Source organism: Protopterus annectens, chromosome 2.part1, assembly GCF_019279795.1.
Source record: "Protopterus annectens isolate FY-2018-M chromosome 2.part1, PAN1.0, whole genome shotgun sequence".
Classification (NCBI taxonomy): Eukaryota; Metazoa; Chordata; order Ceratodontiformes; family Protopteridae; genus Protopterus; species Protopterus annectens.
In genome coordinates this window covers 1,756,708,180-1,756,734,328 of record NC_056729.1, presented here as the reverse complement: position 1 = coordinate 1,756,734,328, position 26,149 = coordinate 1,756,708,180, and positions in this window count along the sequence as shown.

Genomic DNA, 26,149 nt, shown 5'->3' with positions numbered 1-26,149 from the left:
TTGAGTTTTACCTGTTTAAAAAGTTAAGGTTTAGTGGAGAGTTACTATTTTTAAAACAGCAAGATGGACTGAAAGGGGTGGTTACTTTTGTATTTTGGTACTATGAAATACTGTAGGATGGTCAATAAATTTAAATAATTGAAGGTGGGATTTCAAAAGTGATGGTTTTGTGATTACTCACATAAGCCAGTGAAAGTAGAGAGAAATGAGATATATGGTCAGATTAACATAAGAGGCGGGCAACTAGAAAGACAGTGGTATTTAACAAGACAACTTAAATGGGTGGGAGGGAGAGGAAAAATTCTGCCTGACTCAGAACAGAGAGAGCTGTGGTCTCTTTTGAAGTTTTAATATGCTGTTAAACAGAATGCAAGCAAAACACAAGGTAAAGAAAACAAACTACAGTATTCAAAATATAGAAAGGCAATACAGAAATACAAAAAAAAACAGCAAACTAACCTTTCCTTCACAGCAAAGTGTAGCAGAGTCTGGATGAGCCTTTCTGGTAAAGCCAAACTGTTCCACTGGGGAGTCTTATTGGGGCTCTGGAGAAAGAGGGAGAAACCAGCCCCAGACTGACTGTGATCTCTGTGTGCTCTCAAGGGAAATTACACTTCACTGTGTGTGTACTTGTCATCCTCCCAGTGTGTATGTTTCCCACTGTTGCCAGTGGTGAGGATTGAGGCTCCTTGATTACTGGGCCAGTGCAGGTACATCACAAGAACCACCAGCAAAAAAGAAGAAAAATGTGCAGTTTGGAGAAGCATTTATGAAGACCTTGTTGAACATAAGAAATTGATGAATGGATAGAAGAATTAAAAGAAACAGTTAGGAGCTCTAAAGTAGATGATATGAAATGGGATAAAGTAACAGCCAGAGAAACTGAGACAAAATTAAGAAAATATTGGGCCCAGATACAGTACCTAATGTCTGCTGAAAGTATTAACATCTTACTCAATGGTTTAGATTTAAGGAAGAATTGCTTATATGCACATCCTAAACAGATAATGACTTGGTTATAACAGAAAAATGACACTCATCCCTAACAGGCAGCGTGCAAGCTATCCAAAGAAACATAGACTAATAACCTGCCTTCTAGCAATGTTTAGACTGTATACTGAAAATCAGGCAGAGTTTACAGCCCTTTAGAAAGAAAAACAGTTACGGCAATGTTTTAAAAAGGTAATAAAAGAAAGTCATATAGAACAAATGATTATTTGTTGTTAAACAAAGCCATAATAGAAAGTTGTAAAAGGGGGAAGAATTTAAGTACGGCCTGGATAGATTAAAATACACATTTGATAGCATCCTACATTCATGGATAATGAAATGCTGATAGATAAATAGGATACACCCTGCACTGATCGATTACATTGAAACAGTGACAGACCACTTTGCAGCTAAGCCATGACAAAGGGCAAATTACCATCCTAGGGATAAAAGTTCAAAGGGGGTTATTCCAGGTTGATTCTTTGTCACCGTTGCTGTTTTGTCTTGCCCTTAACACACCAAGCTGTTTTCTTACTAGGTTAGGCTATGGTTATAGTTTAACACCTTCAAACCAACCCTGTCTAAGGACATCTACTTTGCTGGATGATTTAAAATTGTATGTATCATCACATAAGGATATAAAAGCACAACTACACATGGTTAAATGTTGCTATAGAAATGGCAACAGTGTCGGTGGTGCAAAAGACTGTAAGTTCTATTCCCACAGTAGAAAAATGGGGGTACTATACTGCTGAGTGTGTTATCCTTCAGATTAGAAGTTAAATTGAGATCTCATCTCCTTGAGTTGCAAATAGCTGAGGCGGATGTAAAAGATCCCACGACACCTATAGAAAAGAGTAGTGGAAGTTTCCTGGTGCCGTGGCCACCACCTTGTGTCACTAGGCTAGTGAGATTAACTCAGTCAACAAAGGATAAATCAATAAAAATAAAAATAAATTTTGTCTTGATAAATGTGCAAAAGCAGCATTTATGAAAAGAAAGTATCAGCATCAGGAAAATCTCAATCTGGGGCAGGAATGTGATATGAAGGAACTTGAGCAGGAGAAGGTGTGTAAATATTTGGAAATAGATGAAGTGTTAACAATAATACAAACAAAAAGCCGCAAAACAGATGAACCAAAATGGCTTCAGTGGTGAAAAATTGATAGTTAAAGGAATACCACAATGAAATGTGCAATAAAATATGCAGTTTTACCATGAGTCAAACCAACACAAATAGTAAAAAAAAAATGTGTGTGTGTGTGTGTGTGTGTGTGTGTGTGTGTGTGTGTGTGTGTGTGTGTGTGTGTGTGTGTGTGTATATACCATTTGTGCATTACAATCAGTTGTCATAAAATTAAAAAGTAAAAATATATATTAAAAAGTAAATAACTAATATACTTGTGTTAGGTTTTACAAGTGCATATACATACACACATGCTTGTGTAACCTATTCACGAAAATTTATGAATGTATAAATGAATAATGTCTGTATGAGTAAAAGCTAAAATATGTGTGCATATATATAACTTGTATACACAATAAAATTCATTTTAGAGGGTCAGAATGCACATAATTAATGAAATTAATAAAAGTAATTAATAAAAATAATAAAAGTAAATAAAAGTAATAGTAAAAGTAAATAAAAGTAAATAAAAGTAATGAAATTAATAAAATTAATAAAAGTATAAAAGTTCATTACTATTTGTGTTGGTTTGACTCCTGGTAAAACTGCATATTTTATTGCACATTTCATTGTGGTATTCCTTTAACTATCACACCCTACACCAAAGGATTCAATTAGTGAAAACAGAAAATGATTGGTGCTTTTGATTTGAAACTTAATTAATGATGGTATAAAAGTTTTTCAGTTGTTGGGCATGCTCTGTTCTTGAAAAGGTCTCCTACACAGGAGACAAAAGCGTTTGGATTTGACTCAGTTGGTTTAATATTATTTATTTATTTCATTTTTTTCCTCTGTGTGTTGCTAGTAAATTGCTTTGTTACATATTATATGTCTAGTGAATCGATTTTTCACCACTGAAGCCATTCTGGTTCATCTGTTAACAATAATACACGAACAAATGTAAGTAAAGCTCAGTAAAAAAGACTTCAGAAGGCTAAAGTTAGTATTGAAAACTGTTGGGAAATCCAGGAATAAAGCCCAAGCTATAAATCAATTTGATCTTACAGTTTTAATTTACAGCTTTGGTGCAATTGACTGGCCACAAAAAACAACTTACCAAATGATGTATATATATATATATATATATATATATATATATATATATATATATATATATAAACAGGATTTACCAAGATTATATATCCCTTACAGTGAAGGATATATGGGACTCCTCAGAAATGATGACATGTATAGATATGTAATCATGGGTCTGCATACGTATTTGCAGACCTTATCAGATCCAAGCAAAGTTGTTGTTTGTCTTTTTGGCTTTTCCCGGTAAGGGTTCGCCACAGCGGAACTCCGGTCCGCTAATGATTGGCAGTAGATTTTTATGGTGCCGAGTTGCCAGCCTGACGCCCAACCTTCAGTGAAGGCACACCCATTTACGCATGTCTTTCGGAAGCCACTCGACCGCGGGGAGGACATGCAGACTCCACACAGAAGGCACTCCCCGCACACTAGCTGAGAATCAAACGGGAGAACCTCTTGCTGTGAGGCAACAATGCAACCGCTGTACCACCGCGGCTTACCATCAGATCCAAACAAATTGAAAGTTCTAAGACATGAAAAGAAGAAGTCTAGGATGACATCTTTGCTTAGTTTAGCAGAAGCATTTCACAACAAAGCAGAAATGGAAATTAAACCAGAAGCAGATAAAAAGATCAGACAGCAACTGAGAGTGTTAAATACAAAAGAAAGAAATTAAAGAAAAAAAGATCAGATGAGAGGGAGAAACAGGAAAGTCCACAAATATAGTGGCCAAGTACAGAGGTCTTCTGGAACAACTTCCTGCTGATCAAGCCTTGATGCAGGAATGGTTACGGAGAGGTAAACTGAAACCCAATGATGAAAGGCTAATAATGGCTGCCCAGGGTAGTGGACTAAGTACACATTACTTTACAGAGTCTATGGAGCACATGAAAGAAGCAGACAAATGTAAGTTCTGTGAAACAAAACTGGAAACAATTCCACATCTCATTGCTGGGTGTGATATGCTCATGGCTGAGGGTCTTTACGCTAAAAGATACAATAATGTGGCAAGACTGTTGCTTTGGGGATTGTGCAAGCACTCAATATAGAGGTAGCTGTGAAGCACTGAAGTCGCGAACCACAAAGTATTGTAGAGAATGATGAAGTTTATATCACCGGGATTACCCATTACCAACAGTTCAAAAAAATAGATGCAAGAAAACCAGATATAGTAGTTAAAGAATGACAAAGGCAGCACCGAGCATTGAAACTGCTACACCCAGCAATTACAGTGCATTACATACCAAGAGAGACAAAGTTTTAACATACCAGGAATTGCAAGCAGAAATGAATGCAATGTGGAAAAAATATACCCAGACAGTTTTAGTAGTAGCTGGAGTGACAGGAATAATAATAAAAAAACTACAATTATACTCAGATATGATACTAATACATGTAAACCCATATGCCTGTAGAAGGAAGCAATTCTGAACACATTACAGGTGCTGAGAAGAGCATACTTGACTTATATAGAAAATTGAAACTGCTAAGAAGTATGCTCTAATGTTTATTACTCTTAATAGTATAAAACCACTAAGACATTCAAACAAGTATGATCAAAAACATTTATTGCCTGAAGAGGTTAGCATCACATTAAAACTAGACTAACAACAACACATAGACAAACACTAACAACATGGCAGAACTACAGGCACTAAATACATGGACAAAGGTATTCTGGAACATTCCTTCCAATCATAGCTTGCATCCTAGATTGACAGTTGAAATATGCAATTGTTATTCTGATACTGCTGGTCCTTGCAGATTCTTACATACTCTGCACTTTCTCATGACGTCATTCATATAGGTTCATAGGTTCAGAGGTGTTTACTAGGCTAATGACCACAAGGCCTTTTTAAGCCTAGCTGTGCATCCAAAATCTCTGACAAGTTCTGATACCCTTGATAAGTGTAAGGAAGGATTTGGGAGATGAACCATTTACAAGTTCCCTGTTTCCATAAGGGATATATTTGCCAAACCAGGGATGAATTTCCTGTTCCCTATCCAATTGTCCAAGTTGCATTTGAATTGGGTTACAGAGGAACTCTGGTTTACATGGATGAGGAACCTATTCCACAGACTGGGTAGTCTCTGGGATACATACCTGTCTCTCCAGCAGGTCCTGTTTATATCACAGGCAAGGTTTAAATCCTTAGAATGGGTAACTCTGGTGCTGTTTGTTTTGTGGATATGCTGGAGGTCAATCAAAGTGGGGTCTAACAATGCCCTGTATGCCAGTTATAGATCTCCCCTCAAAAGATGGTAGGAGACAGAATACAGAGATAGGGCCCTGAGGTGGTCTGCATAGGACATTTTACTTACGCTGTGTATTCTTTTAGTGAGGAACCTCTGTGGATATTCCAGTTGTTGGATTTAGTTACACAAAGACCAGAACAAGGCCATTCCTTTGTTACAGAACAAAGCTGTACTATGAGCCTTATTAAGCTTGCATTATACAGTAACTATGCATGTCTTTCAGAATACAAACATGTTTCTAATTTCAAATACAGAAATTCATTTTGCCAGTTACAATATCTAAAATAATTCTATTAGAGAAAGTCCATTCTAACACTTATTTTTGATATTTCAGTATAGGTGTAACAGAAACAATACTGATTTCATGAACTCTAGTGGTTCACTGACTTAGGAATGAGGTCCATTCCCATCATGGAACAAGAACCCCAAAACTTGAAGAAATTAAACTAACAGACACCATAACAATGATACCCCCAATGACCTCCAATAACCTCCCAACCTGGTTTACAAACCTGCAAATCATCTGTAAATTCCTTCCCGATGTACTTAAACATCCTTCTATGAGATCATCTATTATGAAGCATTTACAGTATTTTTAGTAACTAAATGCATTTCTGGAATCAAGAAAACGTCTGCCTTCTCTTTCTTAAAGAAAGCAGGACCCTTGCTTGTCTTCACTGGGTGCTAATTATAGATAGATAATTATGTATTATATTATAAATATTATATTATACTATATTATATTATACTATATTATATTAAAATTATATAAACACTACTTATATTAATCTAATGTGTCATTGTATGTATCTGATTTAAAAAAAAAACAAGGTAATCCCTGATGCTATCATGAGGCTGTTAGCATTAGGCTCACAGTTGGCTTGCCTAATGCTCACACTCCATAAGCCGGTCCTCTGGTGCCCAGCTCCATTCTTCTCCTTTCATTTTCTTGCCACTCATTGGTTAGACCTTTGTCCCTCGGACCTATGAGATAACACTCCTTTTGTTATTATGCTAATATGGATGACAATGGAAGTTTGTTAACCCATGTATAAATAAATTCTCAAAAAGTGTGTACAAAAACAACTAGTCCAGTACCTCCTAAATAATAACATCCTCTCCCCAAGCCAACATGGATTTCGTCCCAGGCACAGTACCACTACTGCTCTAATATCCTTCTTAGATACCATTAACAAAATCCATGACTCTGGTTCTATACTATCCGCTCTATTTCTAGATCTATCTAAAGCCTTTCATAGAATATCCCATGCTGTCTTTCTCTCTCAATTTTCATTCATATGGCTGTCCTCTCCGTCTCTCAGCTGGTTCAAAAGCTATCTCTCTAATAGGCAACATGCTACCAAATGGCAGTAATCCACATCTCCTGTCCTTCACAACCCTACTGGTGTCCCACAAGGTTCAATTCTTGGTCCCCTTTTATTTTACATATTCATAAACAACCTTCACCAAGCTTTACCACACACCTCCATAGTCCAATATGCAGATGACTCAACTATAGTATGCTATGCACCCAACCCTAGTGTCCTTCAACAAAAGACCCAAATATCTGTCTCCAGTGTTGAATTGTGGCTTCATAAAAATCATCTTTCCTTAAATGCCAAAAAAACAAACGTATGCTGTTCACCCCCCAAAAAATCTACCTCTACCAATGTACAAGACTTTAACATTCTCTCACTCAACTCAATAAAAATTGAAATCATTGCTAGTACTAAACTCTTAGGAGTCATAATTGACAACAATCTAAAATTTGATTTACATAGCCAATCTAATATCTCTAAAACCTATAAAAAACTTGGACTTCTATAAAGGCATAATACTTTCTTCTCCCCATCAACAAAACAAGCATTAGCCCTCTCCTATTTACTTCTTTCTCTAAACTGCAGTGCTCCACTGCTAACTAATCTTCAGTCTTCCTTCCAACTAAAATTAGAGTCATGCTATAATAAGATTGCCAAATTTGCCTCTAACTGCCGTCACTCAGCCCATCATTTTATTACCCTAAGAAATCTCCAATGGCTCGAATTCCCACATTATCTAATACATCTTCAACTATCTACCTTGCACAGACTAATTTTCAAACTCCAAGGTTGCCCTGGACTCAGCTCCTTAATCTCCCCCTAAATCCCCACTAGGCCACTACAATCGGAAAATCAAAACCTACTACAAATTCACAAACCTAATCTTCCAGCAGGTAAACTCTTATACTCCTGGACTAACTCTCCTTTCCCTGGACTCAAACCCTATACTGCCTTTCTTCACTAGGCTAACCACCTATATTTATACTTTTGCCCCACTCAAATTGCTCCAGATAGCCTATCAACCATTACTAACTCCTTTATACTTAATTTAACCTTACCAACTACTAACCTCATCCTCACGTAGCTTCAATCTACTTCTGCTGTCATTGTTTTCCTATTTTCACTCTTTACTCAATTTCAGGTACTAAATTGTCGTACTTTGCTTGATCTAAAGGGATTTTCCAGCTACTTTTAATATTGTTTCTACTTACATGTTTTTGGAATTGTTTGAATTTGCTTACTTTTCACTGCCACTTTGTTTATAAAGGGACTCCTATAAACATTGTAACCACTTTGTTTATAAAGGGAATCCTATAAACATTGTGACCACTTTGGTTATAAAGGGAATCCTATAAACATTGTAACCACTTTGTTTATAAAGGGACTCCTATAAACATTGTGACCACTTTGGTTCATAGGTTCATAGGTTGGTACTAGGCTATCAGCCCTAGGGCCTATACAAGCCTAGCCATAACAATTCCCTGGCTATTTCTTCCCACATTATTTACTTTCCTGGACCTCTGTCTAGCAGGGCGACTGACGTGATCCCTGGGGTGAATTTCCTTTCTCCCATCCAATCGTCAAGGTTCCTCTTGAAGAGGTCCAAAGAGGCACTCTGCTTGACATGTAAGGGCAATCTATTCCAGAGTCTGGGGAGTCTCTGCGTCAGGAACCTATCCCTCCAGCATGTTTTGTTTATTGTGATGACAAGGTTTAGATCCCTGGAGCGTGTAGCTCTGAGGGATTGGGATTTCTTTAAGTGTAGCATGTCCAACAGCTCTGGGTTTGACATGGCCTTGTATGTTAAGCAGAGATCGCCTCTGAGTAGACGATATGTGACAGAGTATAGCTGGAGTTTTTAAGGCGGTCAGCGTAGGGCATCTGCTTTAGGCCTGTGATTCTTTTAGTGAGGTATTTCTGAGGCCTTTCCAGTTGTTGCAGATGTCTTGAGAGGTACATACCAAATGGGGCGTTGTATTCTATAATGGGTCTAATGAGGGATGAGTACAGTGGGACAATGACCTCCTTTTTTCTGGATGAAAAGCCCTTCATGATGAGGTGTGCCACATAGAAGGATTTCCTGACTGTTGTGGCGATGTGGTTATCGAAGGTAAGACCACTGTCCACCTGTGTCCCTAAGTCTCTTATCACACTTTCTGTGTTTAGTGTACTGCCACCTATATGGTAATTCATGGATACATGTTTTTTTCCCAAAGAGGATAACAATACATTTCTTGGCATTGAGCTTGAGCCCATGGCTCTGGCACCAAGCATCTGTTTCTGTAAGGCCCTTTTGTAGAGTATCCACATCATTTGGGGATTCAATAATGGCTCCCAGTTTGCAGTCATCTGCAAACTTTGTCAGCCAGAGTCCCTTAGTGTTGACCTGTGCTTCAGAGAAGTAGATGCCAAACAAGAGCGGCCCCAGGACTGAACCCTGAGGTACTGCACTTGTCACTTGTCTGGAGCTGGATTTGGAGTCGGCTACTTTTACAGTGTGGGTTCTATCAGTAAGCCATTTAGCAACCCATTGGGTGACATAGGGATTAATGCCCAACTTAGTAAGTTTATCTATGATTCCAGAGTGGGGGATGGTGTCAAAGGCCTTGGCAAGGTCTAGATAGGCTGTGTGGACCACCTTACCCTTGTCCATGGCTCTGGAGACTGATTCAAAGAAGTCAATCAGGTTCAGGAGACAGGATCGGCCCTTCACAAACCCAAACTCTTTGTTTATAAGTTCCATGATAATACGCTCCATGGCCTTGCAGGTAAGGCTTGTCAGACTGATGGGACGATAGTTTCCGGGATCCAAGGTGGATCCCCCCTTGTGGATTGGGATAACTGTAGCTCTGCGCCACTCAGTGGGCACGAAACCTGATGTGAGGCTATGATTAAACATGACACTTAGGTGAGGTGCCAGTTCATATTGTAGTTCATGTAGTACACAGCCCGGGATGTCATCTGGTCCCATGGATGCTGTATTCTTGGCTTTAGAGAGTGCATTTTGTACCTGTGTGGCCGTTATTACTGGAATTTGGCAATCTTCCGGTATTGAGATGGGCCATTTAGTGGGTGAGAGGGGGGTGAAGTTGGCACTGAATCGATCTGCCAGGATATTGGCAATATCCTTTGGATCAGTATATTTAATGCCATTCTGTTTTAGCTCAGAGCAGATCTGAGCATTGCCATTTAGATTCTTGACATAATTATAGAATGCTTTGCGGTTGTCTTTGGAATCTTTGGCAATTTTATTTTCATAACTAGCTTTGGAGGATTTTATGAGGCATCTCAGTTTCTTACTGAGGCTAGTAAGGGAGTTTTTTGGATCCTGGGATTTTCCTCTTTTCTGCAAAAGTTTCTTCCTTTTGTTGTAAAGTTTGTTTATGGCAGGGAACCACCAGATTGGCTTCCTTTTTTTTGGATGAGAGCATTTTGGTTCTATTTGGGATGGCACGATTCATGCATGAGTGGATGTGCTCGTACAGTGCCTTAGTGTAGGATTCAGCAGTTGAACTTTCAGTTTCGGTCTGCATGGGTGTCATGAAGTTTGTCACTTCTGACTTGAGTAGCATGAAGTTGGCTTTGGAGAAGTTTTTTATGGTGGTTTCTTTACTGGGGCTGGGGGTGGGATGTGGATGTTAAGGGTGATTAGCTTATGGTCAGACCTGACTAACGAGGGGGTGACCATAGGTATGGAGCATTGATTTCCCATGTTGGTAATGACCAGGTCTAGGATATTGGAGCCCCTGATGGGACTATGGATTAGTTGATCCAGGGCATTGGAATTTATGAATTCCAAAAACCGTTGCACAAAGGTGTTGGGACATGAGTAGTTTTCCCAGTTAATGGCAGGGTAGTTAAAATCACCCAGTATTAGGGTGTTTGGTTCTATCTTAATATTTTCCAGTATGTTTAGAAAGGTGTAGTGAGAATCTTGGGGTATGGTGGGGGATCTGTAGCAAGCCTTGTTTATAAAAGGGACTCCTATAAACATTGTAGCCACTTTGTTTATAAAAGGGAATCCTATAAACATTGTAGCCACTTTGTTTATAAAGGGACCCCTATAAACATTGTAGCCACTTTGTTTACAAAGGGACTCCTATAAACATTTAGCCACTTTGTTTATAAAGGGACTCCTATAAACATTGTAGCCACTTTGTTTATAAAAGGGACTCCTATAAACATTGTAGCCACTTTGTTTATAAAGGGACTCCTATAAACATTGTAGCCACTTTGTTTATAAAGGGACTCCTATAAACATTGTAGCCACTTTGTTTATAAAGGGACTCCTATAAACATTGTAGCCACTTTGTTTATAAAGGGACTCCTATAAACATTGTAGCCACTTTGTTTATAAAGGGACTCCTATAAACAATGTAGCCACTTTGTTTATAAAGGGACTCCTATAAACATTGTAACCACTTTGTTTATAAAAGGGACTCCTATAAACATTGTAACCACTTTGTTTGTAAAAGGGACTCCTATAAACATTGTAATCACTTTGTTTATAAAAGGGACTCCTATAAACATTGTAACCACTTTGTTTATAAAAGGGACTCCTATAAACATTGTAACCACTTTGTTTATAAAAGGTACTCCTATAAACATTGTAACCACTTTGTTTATAAAGGGGACTCCTATAACATTGTAACCACTTTGTTTTTAAAGGGGGCTCCTATAAACATTGTAACCACTTTGTTTTTAAATGGGAGTCCTATAAACCTTGTAACCACCTTGTTTATAAAGGGACTCCTATAAACCTTGTAACCACTTTGTTTATAAAGGGACTCCTATAAACATTGTAACCACTTTGTTTATAAAGGGACTCCTTTAAACATTGTAACCACTTTGTTTATAAAGGGACTCCTATAAACATTGTAACCACTTTGTTGATATTTTGTTTTGTAATTACTCTGTTGTATTGTGCATTAGAGCTTTTCTCCCCAGGCCTCCACTGAAAATGGGCACTGGTCTGCCCAGTGGACTTTCCCAGTAAACAAATGTCAATAAATAAATAAATAAAAAGAGGAAATACTGAAGGAATAGTTTAATAATTGCTACTATTTGGAAAAGAAGAAGACTCCACATTTCTCTATATCTCTATATGCGTCTATGTTGTTTTATCAAAGTTTCAAAACCTTGAAACCCACATGGCCGAGACCATAAGATCGAAGTTTTGAAACTTTGAAAACACAACAAATCCACCAAACAAAAACAAAAACAAAAAACTTTACCTTTACCACCACACCCCTGCTACTTAAATATACCAGCTCTGAGATCACACTACAGTGAAGAAAAAGGTAAATCTCCCATTCCACACTGTACGGAGATCTTAATTCACAGTGCTTGAAGTTTCAAAACTTCGATCATTTGGTCTCAGCCATATGGGTTTCAAAGTTTTGAAACTTCTATAAAACAAGGTATACCCCTCTATATATATTTTTGCTTGAAATCTAGGGACTGCTTTCTCTGTTTCTACTTCTATGCCATATAGAGTATGGAAAACTATGCCATTCTAGTCAATTGCCAGGAAGAAAGGTTAAGAAATATACTCCTGCATTGAAACTCATTCTCCCTTGACTTCTGACCTGACTTCACCCTGTTAACAGTCATTAACCCCATTATTCTTAAGTGAGACTTCTTACTCTTCAACCATTTCCACTTCAGCTCGATTCATAATCACACATTAAGTACCTGTACACTGCAGGAGACAAAGCAGGAAAGCAGATTAATTCAGATCATCTGAGCATGGCTGGCAGTTTTTGCCACAGATTAAAGCTATGCATTGTTAATAAGCTATTTCCAGTGGTACAGGGTTCATTTCCCTCAGCCTTCATTTGCCTGCTCTCCGACCTTGTACCAGTCACTTAACCAGACACTGCTTTGTAACTATTGGCAATTTGGGTTAAGCTCCTTAATGTTCTCCTGGACTGCATGCCTATGCATCTATGACTGATCTGAATATAATGTGCATATTCACAAGCAGCAAGAGTTTTTCTTTAAGCAACTTGCAGTCACATTGAAACAACCCTCATTTATTGGTGCAAGCTTTAACTGAACAAAATGAAGGTTATGAGTATTCCCACTCCTGCCAGGGGCCTTACCAGGCATTTTGCTGCAGAGCAGGAGAAAGATTACCCACACTCAGGCCATCTGCTTCCATGAAGGATGCTAGGTGTAGCAGTGAGAACACCTAAATCTGGCTGGTACTTTTTTACCTCTCACATACTCCCCAGCTTTTTTTTCCACAGTACAGAGGTGAAACTCCATGTCCCTAGAACAAATTTCCTCAACTATGGGCTACCTTTTTTTAATCAATCCCCTTCCTGGCCTACTATTTGAATAACAACACACCTGAATCCACCCTTTACCTTGCATGTGGTAAGACCAACAAACAGCTCCATACTGTTTTTCTTGGAAGACTGAGCCCAGTCGTGCTACATGGGTCTTCTGGTTATGAGATGCTTATTGGTGAAGGTTTGTGGTCTACACTCTTGTGGCAGGAGAGTTAGCTTACATCCTTCTGAGTTGGGAATTGATGGTTGAAGGTATATTTTGGCTGTTATTCGAAATGTGTCAGCACTGGATTAGGCATTTAGGCTCCAAGCCATTTATTCTACACTCTTTTGGCAGGAGAGGTAGCTTACATCCTTCTGAGTCGGGAATTGTTAATTTAAGGCTTATTTTGTCTGTTATTCTAAAAGTATCTTAGCTCTGGATTAAGCATTTGGGCTCCAGGCCAGTTATTCTACATTGAAGAGGTTTGTGGTCTACACTCTTGTGGGAGGAAAGAGTAGCCTTCACCCTTCTGAGCTGGCAATTGCTGGTGAATGTTTATTGTGCCTGTTATTCTAAGTGGCTTTGTTCTGATTTAAGCTCTTTGACGCCAAACCAGTTATTTTACATTAGGAAGGTTTGTGGTCTACACTTGTGGCAGGATAGGATAGCCTACACCTTTCTGAGCTGGGAATTGCTGGCTGAAGGATTATTGTGTCTGTTATTCAAAAAGTCTCTCAATTCTGGTTTAAGCACTTGGGCTCCAAACCAGTTGTTTTATGTTAGGAATTGCCTAAATTCCAAGTACCCCCAAACCCAGTAAACACCATGACATATGCTGAGCTATTTACAAAATCTCTGTACAGCCATATTGATAGCTGTACCCACTCATATAAGAATAAGACAAACTCAACAAGGTTATAATGTCTCTCACATCTTGCGACCAGCTACTGCACAGGAGGGATCTAAAGGTGAAGAAGTCTCACTCTTTATTAAAACCAACTTCACGTCCAGACTAGTAAAAGTGTAGGACCACTGGATCTGATACATGTGCAGCTCATCATAAACAGGGTCTCATATCATATCCTTGCAAACTATAGGTCACTGTCCATGTCCGGGGAAAACCATACTAACAATTTCAACATACTAGAGTTCCTCACTGTTTAACCTAATATGATATTCATGGGGATCTCAACTACCCTTCAAAAGAATGGGAATCCTACACCACTTCTAATGCACAAGCCCAGCGATTCCTAAACTTTGTTAATACCAACATCCTGGAGCAGTTGGTCCATTCTCCCATCAGAGGTACAAACATCCTTGACCATGTACTCTCGGACATGGGGGAGGGTTCAATGTTCCTCACCCAAAGTAATGTCTTTGCTCGCCAGATCTGACCATAAGGCATTATTACTTGAAATAAAAATTAAATCTGGGGAGTCAGCAAAAACAAAAGCCTTTAGAAACTATTCCAAGGCTAACTTCTTTACATTAAGTGACACCTTGCCTAAATTCCAAGTACCCCCAAACCCAGTAAACACCATAACATATGCTGAGCTATTTACAACATCTCTGTACAGCCATATTGATAGCTGTACCCACTCATATTAAGAATAAGACAAACTCAAGACAAGCCACCCTGGAGCCATATTGATAGCTGTTTACAGTGAGCTGTGCCTATTCGTATTAAGAATAAGACAAATTCAAAAGAAAAGCCGCCCTGGTGGAATCACAGTATCAGTCGGTTGTACAACAAAAGAAAAAAATCTTTGCCAAGCATAGGAGGAACTAAGCCATACATACTAAAAGCCCTCTGACCAATCTAAACAGGCAGCTAAGAAGGTCAATTAATACTTCAAATTTTAAATTTGAAGAAAAATAGCTTCTCAGGCAAAGGAAAACACAAAGCTTTCTACAGTTATGTCTGTAACCTCGGGGGAAATGCACAACAATGTGTAGAACTTATTGTAAATGGTATCACACACACTGAACTGGAAGCCTTTATCAACATTTTTGATGACAGGTTCAGCTCAAATTTCTCTCACTGTTTCACCAATAGTCCAAAGGAAGTACTGCATACCACAATCCTCCAACCATTACTAGGGAATAGGTCATCAATGCACTATCCAAGGCCAAAATCACTGCATTGATGGGCCCTGATAACATTTTGTTTAATAAATATTACAAAATATGACCTCTCTGGTCCACTTGATTCACAGTTCACCTGGAGCCTTCAGTTAGGTTTTGTTCACAAGGAATGGAAGATGACTACAGTCATTCCAAGGAGGTCCACCACTGATATGGGTAACTACAGGCCCATAAGTCTTACCAGTCTCATATATAAGGCCATGGAAAGAATCATCATGGGCATGATAAATGAGGACATAGATAACCTGCAAATGCTGGATTCATTGCAGTTTGGCTGTGTTAAAGGAAGGTCATGCCTACTAAAGCTGGTGGAATTATTTGAGAGGGTCACCAAAGCATTGGATGAAGGTAAGACCGTGCACAGAGTTTGCCTCTAACTGGCCAAGGCTTTTGTTACAGTATTCCACTCAAGCATTCTAGAGAAGCTCACTCATTTAAGTATAAACCCTTTTATCACTCACTGGATAGCCAGCTGGCTCATTAATAGGACTTAGGAGGTCAAAATAGGTGAGGCCACCTCCATTAAGAGACCAGTTACTAGTGCAGTCCCGCAGGTCTCAGTAAAGGCCCACTCCTTGTTGGCGTCTATTTCTCTGAAATGGAAGCAAATGCTGAAGGTTTATGGCTGACTAAGTTTACAGATGATTACAAGCTGGGGGTTATCATTGACTTCACTGCAGACACTGGCATTCTTTAAGAAGGTCTGTCTCTGACTAACAAATGGTGCCAAAGCCATGGTCTTAAACTCAATGTTAAGCAATGCAAAATTGTACCCTTTGGGAAGTTAAGCAACCTCTCTAATTACCATGTTGATAATACACCCTTAAGAGTTGAACATGTGGTGAGGGATCTGGGTATGCATGTAGACAGCCCCATACCGCTCAACTGTACAGATTTTCACAGAATGTCCAGATTTTGTCCCAAATATTTGGTCTGTTCCTTATAAAATTTGTGGTTTTCTGACACATTCCAGAGGACTGAAGTCAGTAAATCATGACATACATTTGAGTTTCAAGCTTTATTTTCTTCAGGAAATGCATGTTAGCACAAATCCTGTTATTCGAATAGCATTCTAAGCTTGTAAAAGCAATACTTAAAATCTGTCCCTCTTTTTAGGCCTTTGCCCCTCCCCCATTATTTTAGGCTTTGTCCAGATTTCTTGCATGAAGAGAGAGGTATGGACTTATCTTTGACCACCAGTGGTGAAGAAGTCCTTTTATGTTGTGCAAATTATAAGTAAGGGCATGTCATCCAGGTCCAAAGAGGTCATTATCTCACTGTAGTCTGCCCTCATCAGAACCAGTCATAGAGTACAGCTCTTCCATTGGTATGTATCTGGCCAGGCATTTGCAGCAGCTGGAGCAACCTCAAAGGTTCCTTATAAAAAGAATACAAGTCACAACAAACTGCCTTATGCAGAGGACTTTAAGCCCTTTCCCTCTGCTCAAGATTGCTGAGCGGTGATCTGTGCTTGTCTTACAAGGCATGCACAAACCCCTCACTTATGAATCTCCTACATATTCTTAAGTCAAAGAGTACTAGAAATACAAGGTCTAGGAACCTGAATTTTGTCTGTGACTTAAACAGAACATGCTGGAGAAGCAGATATGTGTCCCAGAGATTGCCTGTCCTGTGGAACAGGTTTCCCATCCATGCAGCTGAATTTGTCTATTACCTAGTTTAAGTACAACCTAGTCTAGTGGCTGGGAAATAGGACATTTACACCAGGCCTGGCAACCATGTCCCTTATTAGCTTATAAATGCCGGCCCTCAGTGTCCTATTTGGATGCAGGCCATCATTATTAATTTGGGAAAACTTGGCTAGGCTTAGAAAGGCCCCCAGGTCATTAGCCTAGTAACAATCTATGAATTTATAAATCTATGAATCTATGCAGCTTGAGTGGTAGGTTTTAGTTTTGGGAAGAGCTTTTCAGTGATGGAGGTTTGGACAGTGTTGATGGAGAAAGTGTTATAGTTGTCATTGACCTGGCTTACCAAGTTTGTTGATGACTGCAAACTGGAAGCAATCAATGAGTCCCCCAGTGATGTCAACATACTACAAGAAGGGCTAACACAAATGATTAATGTCAAAGCCATGGTCTAAAACTAAATGCAAAAAAAATGCATTATTATTCCCTTTGGCAATACAGAATTCCCTACACATTACAATACTGACAGCACCCCACTGAGTTCTAACCTAGTGGTGAGAGACTTGGGAACACAGGTTGATAGCAATCTGAAACTTGACCACCAAGCTTCCACAGTGGTAATGAAAGTCTTCTATATAGCGCACCTCATAAGCAAGGGTACAGCATCCAGATCAAGGGATGTTATAACTCCACTGTACTCATCCCACATCAGACCACTAATAGAGTATAATGCACCCTTTGGCATATACCTCACCAGACACCTGCAGTAGCTGGAGAGACCTCAGAGGTTTCTCACTAAGAAAATATAGGGACTCCAAACCATGACTTACATGGACAGGCTAAAAGCTCTGTCACTTTACTCTGCACTTTGTTTTTTAAAGGCAGAGAGGTGACTTGTGCCTTGCCTATAGGGCAATCTCCAACCCTACTGTAATGGAAATGCTGCACATCCACAAATCAAATGGCCCAAAAGTCACTCACCCTAGAGATCCCAACCTAGTTTGTGACATTAACAGCACATGCTGGAAAGGCAGATATGTCTCCCAGAGACTGTTGCTTCTCTGGAATAGACTCCGTATTCATGTACTACAGAGATCCTCACTGACCCTATTCAAATGCAAACTAGATAATTGGATGGGAGAACACACATTCGCCCCTGGGGTGGCATCCATGTCCCTCATGGAGAGGACTAGCCGGTGTTGATCACAGACCCATTCTGTTCATAAATTCTTTCTGTGAACTACCCAAAAAGAACAAATGGGGATACTTGGGATTAACATGGGGATACTTGGGATTAACATGGAGATACTTGGGATTAACACAGGGATACTTGGGATTAACATGGGGATACTTGGGATTAACATAGGGACACTTGGGATTAACATGGGGATACTTGGGATTAACATGGCGAGGCTTGTAAAGGTCTAGGGCCACTAACCTAGTAACTTCCTATGAACCTATGGACGTTAATTTGCGGTGTATGGTTAGTGGCTGTGTTAAGTACTGATTTGATGGTGTTGATGAATTGGGAGTTAAATAATGAAGTAATATTGTCTGGTTGCATGCCTGGGTGTGGATCAGGCTTTTCTATTTTACCTGAGGATAAAAGTTTTTTTTTATGGTTGATGGAGTTCCAGAAAGTAACTGTATATTTTTTTGTGATTGTTTTTTAAGTTGAAATAATTATTTAGTTTATCATTTGTAAATTTTATTATGGTTTGATTGGGAAGTGCCTGAAGTTTTGGAGATATTCCTGCATTTTGTTAACGTGCCATGTTTTCCATGCTTTATGCTTATTCTTCCTTAGTTTGTGTGTTTGATAGTACTATAGCTTATAGAAGTAAGAATCGCTAAAACAGTTTCTTAATTACGGTTTTTTAGATTCCATACTTCTTTAAATTGTATTTCTTGGGTTGAAAAGTTGTGCATCTAAAAGCAATGCTTGGTAGATGATCTCTATGTGTGTCTGGGAAGGTGTCTTTAGATGAAATGTTATCAGTTTTTTGTTAAATACCAATCTAGTGTTGATTTTTTCTTGTTTCATTTGTTGAGTCTGTTTGGGATGTGGTTGAGTTGTGAGCAGCGGTATAAGTTTAATGACTCTGATGGAGAGTCAGAGGTGAGGGAGATCCAGTCTAATTCATGAGGAATTGCAGATGACTGTTAGCCTAGCCTCTCCCAGACCAATATTATCAAGGGTGTTATTTCCTGATATAAGCTTCAGAAAAAATAGTTCTAAAGATCCTAACAGCACACAAACGTAACACCAAAATCAAGTCATAATCACAGGAGGTGAACTTTATAAGGAAAGACTCCATCATTTGTTTCTGCTCCTAATAACTATTTGCAATTTTTAGTATTCTTGGAAGGCTGGTACGGTGGCTCAGTAGATAGCACTGTCGCCTCAAAGCAAGAGGTTCTCCAGTTTGATTCTCAACTGGGATGCCTTCTTGTGGAGTCTGCGTGTCCTCCCTGTGTTCACTTGGGTTATCTCCAGCTGCTCTGGTTTCCTCTCACATTTCAGAGACATACAGTAGGTAGGTTGGATATTCTTAATTGGCCATAGATGTGAGTGTGCATATGAGTGTGTGATATGGAAGAACAACCTTGGCAGAGCTAGCCACCTGGTGGTGAGAAGCTTGCTTCTAGATTACTGTCACTGTTGAAGTGACACCCTGACCCCATGTGCAAAATGGAGTTGTGGATGGATGGACTAGAGACTGCAGCTGCAGTTCTCAGAAGTGTAATACCTACTGATTCTGTAATCCTGTCAGTGGGTGTGGTTTTGGATAGGGTATTGCCTTCTGATTCTAAAGCCTGCCTGTGGCTTTAGTGTTTGATAGAAAGACAAACCCATCAATTCTTTAATTTTAATTAGAGATGCCAAAATTCACTGGAGAATGATGGAGATACTTGTAGGTGTCTAGTTAGGAGGAATTTCTTTCATGAGCTGAATTCCATATGTTATTGTATTGTGGGCTTCTATGCTACTCAAGGAGTCTAGTCATGGATTTTCCAAAAAAATGACATGTATGAACACAGGGATGCTCATATCTTCACTTTGTATCAAAAAACCCTGGGACAAAGGTCAATGAATGAACAATGTAGTCATATCATCAGAGCTGAGAGCATATGTTTTGGACACTTGTGTCAAGATAAGTGCTGAACATTGGTAACAGATCACTATTTTATGGTTAGTTGGATGAAATGTCTGAGGTGTCAGCTGGACAGAACAAGAAACCCCAAATAGGTACTGAGGATGTCCAGCCAATGCCTAGCAAATGCTTCTGCATGCCGTGTTCAACTCCTATCCCAAGATCTCAGTAGCTGTGGACCTGGCATGCAGCTGTGGCCAAAAGGTGGTGAGTGGTTATCATGACATAACCCTAGGTCCTGCTGCTGGATACCAGAGAAGAAGGGAACTATATTTCAAAGAAAGAAAGAAGTTTTCTATGTGATACTTGCAGAGGGGTGTCCAGATTGGTCAGACAAGTACTAACAAGCCAGGAAATAAAGAGCTGCAAGAGTCACCAAAGTAGAATCCTGGGCATAGAAAGAGTTTGGCATGGCCATGGGGAACAACTTTCAGATTACCTTGATCAGATTCTGGCAGACAATCCAGTCACTCAGGATGGGGTGAAAGGATGTTGTCCTGGCTGTTGTCAGCAAGTGTGGAGAAAAACTGATTTCAGCTGGGGACACTGTAGAGAGATGGATGGAGTAATCTGAGGAACTCCTAAATCTCACTTGTGGCAGTTGCAGAAAAGGTGATGAAATCTGGCTCATTTCAATAGATGAGGTTACTGTAGTCATTAAACATTTTCACTGTGGCAAAGTAGTAGGAGTGAAGGATCTCAGTCTAGGATCCTCTTCATGAGGTACTTTTGTGGCCTTTCCAGCTGTTGCATGTGTCTAGTGAGGTACTTGCCAAATGGGGCATTATACATAATGATTGGCCTAATGAGGGAAGAGTAGAGAGAGATGATGACCTCTTTCTTTCTGGATGCAAAACCCTTGTTAATGAGATGTGACACATAGAAGGACTTTCTGACCACAGTGGTAATGTGGTGGTCGAAGGAAAGGTTGCTGTCAACCTGTGTCCCCAGATCTCTTATAACGCCTTCAATGTTCACTGGGCTCCCATCAATGTGGTAATTAGTGGAAATTGAGTTTTTCCCAAAGTGGATGACAATGCATTTTTTGGCATTAAGCTTAAGGCCATGGTTTCGACACCAGTCATTGGTCTCAGTGAGGCCTTTCTGTAGGATGTCTACATCACTTGGGGAGTTAATAATGGCTCCCAGCTTGCAGTCGTCTGCAAACTTGGTCAGCCAGAGTCCCTACATGTTGGCCTGGACTTCTGAGAAGTAGACGCCAAACAGTAGAAGACCCAGGACCAATCCCTGTGGGACTCCACTTGTGACTGGTCAGCAGTCTGACATGGAGTCTGCTACTTTCACACTGTAGGTTATATCTGTGAGCCAATTTGCAACCCACCTAGTGATATAGGGGTTGATACCTAGTTTTGTGAGTTCATCAATAATTCCTGAGTGGGGAATGGTTACAAAGGCCTTGGCCAGATCAAGGTAGGCTGTATGGACTGCCTTGCCCTCATCCACAGCTTAGGTGACTGACTCAAAGAAGTTAACCAGGTTAAACAGGCATGATCTACCTTTCACAAAACCAAACTGAGTGGGATCTAGAGTTTGGAGATTCCCTATATCCTTATTAATTAGGTCCATGATAATGTGCTCCATAGCCTTACATATCAGACTCATCAGGCTAATGGGGAAATAATTCCCAGGGTCTGTAGTCGCTCCCCCTTTATGGAGAGGGATGACTGTAGCAGTGCACCATTCAGTAGGGACAAAGCCTGAGGTGAGGCTGTGACTGAACAGGGCACACAGGTGTGATGCCAGTTCACTCTATAGTTCATGTAGAACACATCCAGGGATATTGTCGGGTTCCTTGACGATTGGATGGGAGATAGTAAATTCACCCCTGGGATCATGACAGGGGTCCAGGGAAGTAAATATTGTGAGAAGACATAGCCAAGGGAATTGTTATGGCTAGGCGTGTATAGACCCTAGGGCCAATAGCCTAATACCAACCTATGAACCAAGGAAGCTGTATTCTTGGCCTTAGACAATGCAACTTTAACCTGTGCTGCAGTAATGCTGGGTGCCTGGCATTCCTCTGGTATTGTGATTGGTCCTTTGGGGGGGGGGGGGAGTAGACAGGGGTAAAGTTGGCACTGAATCTGTCGGCCAGTATGTTGGCAATATCTGTTGGCTCAGTATAGGAGGTACCATTGTGCAATAACTCAGAGCAAACCTGGGTATTGCCATGGAGATTCTTGATATAATTAAAGAAGGCTTTGTGGTTGTTTTTAGTGTCTGTCGCAATTCTGCATTCATAGCTGACTTTAGAGGTTTTGATGAGGGATCTTAACTTTTTGTGGAGGCTAATAAGGGAGTTTTACCAATCTTGGGACTTCACCTTTTTCTGCAATAGTTTCTTCTATTGTACAGTTTATTAATGGCAGGAGACCACCAGATTTGCTTCCTGTTTTTGGAGGAGAGCGTCTTGGTTCTGTTGGATATGGCTAGTTTGGCAGTTATGCATCTATTTTCCATTGACGTGGGTGCCGTGAAGTTAGCTACCTCTCTTTTTAGGAGCCCAAGGTCAGCTTTGGAGAAGGTTTTCATGGTGGTTACCTTTGTGGGGGGTGTGGGTGAGATGTGGATTTCCATGGTGATTAGTTTGTGATCGGATTTAACCAGGGAGGAATTAACTATTGGTGTAGAGCAACAGTTGCCCATTTTAGTAATAGCCAGGTCAAGGATGTTGCTTCCTCTAGTGGGGGTAAGAATGAGCTGGTCCAAGACATTGGAATTGATGAATTCCAGTAAGCATTGGGCCAGTGTATTGGTGCATGAGTAGTTTTCCCAGTTAATGGAGGGGTAGTTGAAGTCACTAGTATGAGAGTGTTGGGTTGGACTCTAATAGTTTCCAGGGTGCTTAAGCACGTGGAGTGAGAGTCTTGGGACATGGTTGGGGACCTATAGCAGGCTATGACCTGAATCACTGTCTTACCCAATGTTAGTTGTACCTGAAGTATATCAGATGTGTTATGCTGGGCTACTAGTCTGGAGGTGTGCATATCCTTTATGAATATGTTGACACCACTGCCTTTGGAGCTTCAGTCCATGTTCTGGGGCCAAAAGGTGTGGAATGAGTTACAGCCTGGTAGCACAGGGGTGCTTTCTGCTGCTTTAAACCAAGTCTCTGTTACAGTACAAATGTCGATGTTCTACATTTTGAAGAGTGCTTCGAGCAAGTGGTTTTTGAGATTTAGACTTCTAGCGTTGAGCATCATGACACTCAGATTGTATTTGTTTCTAGCTGTTACAGTGGTAATTTGGTCTTTGGAACACTGCCTAAAAAGGCACTATAGGGATGGCAAGAGCCTTGGCCAGTATCCAGAATCCCAGGGGTGACAGATGCAGGCTGTCTCTCCCAAATAATTGAGGTCTGAGAATCATGTCATCTCAAGCAGACACATAATGGATCCCCTTAGAATGACACCAGAAACTTAGCCAATTGTTGAAGTCAATCATTTTCTGTTTGTACTGTGGTATCATTCTGGGTGATGGTATATACTGTTCAGGGCTAGGGTCATACCTGCCTGGGCCACATAATCCGAGAGCTCCTCCATGTCTCTTTTCATGTAGTCCAGGGCGATGCATCTCAGGTCATTCACACCCACATGGACATTGACAGAGTCATACTTGTACTTGTTGTGGATTGACCTGAGTGGGTGTGTTATGTGTCGGATTCTGGCACCTAATAGACAGCTGACTGTTACCTTCTCCTTATTCAACCTAATGAGTGGGACATCAGAGTGCCTCACTATCGAGTCACCTATGATTAGTGTATTGTGCAAGCTGTTTTGCCTTACGGGCTTAGGTTGAGGGGCACACTGTGTAGGTGAGTTATGTGTCTTGTGATTTGTGCTGTGTTGTGGTGGTTGAGTGCGTTTCTGCCTTGAAAGTCTCTGCTGTTTGGGTAGATTTGTACTGAGAGCCCCTGCAAAGGTGGGTGTGTGGTTTGTGTTTTTATGTGAGAGCTGTGATGGTGGGTGTTCTGGAGAGCTATGTGTTGCATGTGGTGTGGTGCAGGTGTTGACCTTCTCCTCTTGACCAGCTATTCCAGTCTTGGCTTTAGAGTGCATGGCTTTCAGTTTGGCTGTATAAGTACACCTCTCACAAGTCTGAGTGTTGGGAGGTAAGAGGAGAGGGTTCCCTGTGTACATGAGGCAGTTGCTACACTGCCTCAGAATGCCTAACTTCACCAGGTTAATAGGAGAAAGCACACAGAACTGACCTTTAGACATGCCAGGAGGGATGGTCATTATTACTAAGTACTGGAGCTGTTTCCTTATATAGACCTTTTACAGGAAAAATGTCACTCAAGGTGTCTGAGTCTGTACAGAGCACTGCCAAGCACTTGAGGGGAAACTAATATGCAGACCCTGAAAATGTAAGGATGAAGTATTTAGGCAGATATTCTGAAGTTAGAAACAAATCAAGCAGTACTTACTGAAAACAAAGAATTAGCTTGTCAAGGATGATGAAAAGAGGGGAGTCGCATGAATGGCTACTGCCTGGCTAATACTAATGCTGGTCTCAGCACAGCTTCACTCTGTCGGGATACAATACACCTTTGCTACATTGCCAGGATGTCATGGTTGCTGCAACCTTTTAATGTTGTATAGAAGGCTGGGACCTTATCCATGGACTAGCACACTAAGGCAGTGATTTCCATGTTCAGAAGGGGAAGGGGGTTCATTTATAGTGGTATTGTACTCCTCGCATACCTTAAGAAAGCATATTCCAGCATGTTGGAAAGGATTTTGTAATGGCCATGGAGCAGTAGATTAACCTTTGCCCTTACACAAATAATGGAGTGGCAATGGGAGATTACCAGGGCTAACCATAAGTGCTGTGTGGGTACCTTTTGTTGCCTTAAGGTACACAAGTCTGTGCCATGAAATGCCTTACTGCAAGTCACGTATCAGTAAAGGTTCTCAGAGTTGTGGGTACCTTTTGTTGACTTAAGGTACATGAGTCTGTGCCATGAAATGCCTTACTGCAAGTCACGTAACAGTAAAGGTTCTCAGAGTTGTGGGTACCTTTTGTTGCCTTAAGGTACATGAGTCTGTGCCATGAAATGCCTTACTGCAAGTCACGTAACAGTAAAGGTTCTCAGAGTTGTGGGTACCTTTTGTTGCCTTAAGGTACATGAGTCTGTGCCATGAAATGCCTTACTGCAAGTCACGTATCAGTAAAGGTTCTCAGAGTTGTTTCTGCTTGCCATTTGGCCCCAGTATTTGAGTAATATGTTCTGTCTACATTCTTGATATTAAGCACATTAAATTCCATTAATTTGCTTGATGGCAAAAGAAGTCAAAGGCCTATTTGATCTACTTTTCTATGTCCCTACCCCCTTACCGTGTCCTACCGGTTCCTTTCTTGAATGCCTCTTTGCATTACCTCTCCATCTCATTCCGGTGGTCCATTTAAAGGGTACATAATTATCACTGTGAAAAAGAAGTACTTTTGGACATCCAGGGAGTAGTGAGTCTCTAGAATCTTCTTCCTGTTCCTCCTCCTTCTACCGCTGTCCTTCCTGTTTAGCAAGACCCCTTCAAATCACCTTAACATGATCTTGTGCACCTCCAAGATGGCTGTAGGACTCCACTAAGAATGTATGCAGTCCCCCTACTTTTTACAGTTTTTATAAAATGGATCTGAATACTCTGATTTGGGGAGCATTCAGTTTTAAGCTGTAAGCATTGCATGTCTGTTGCTTGCAGATGATGTTGTCTCGGCCTGAAGTTACTGAGATCACCAGATAGTGTTAGAATAATTTAATTCTGAGTATGAAGCAGGGAGGATGAAAACCAGGACCTCCAAATCAGAGGTCGCAGCTCTTGCTCTTTCTCTGTCTCTCTCTCTCTCTCTCTCCCTCTCCCCCTCTCTCAGAAAGTCTTTAGGGGAAGTGGCACACTTTACCAGAGGTGGGGGGGCTAAGTATGTTGAATTCTTGTAGTTGGAAGGTAGGGGGTATCTGTAGACTGACCATTGGAGAGGTACAGCAGCACCAGCATTCCACATGTTGTACCCCACTGTGTCACTGGCCACATGTTGTACCCCACAGTGTCACTGGCCACATGTTGTACCCCACTGTGTCATTGGCCACATGTTGTACCCCACTGTGTCACTGGCCAC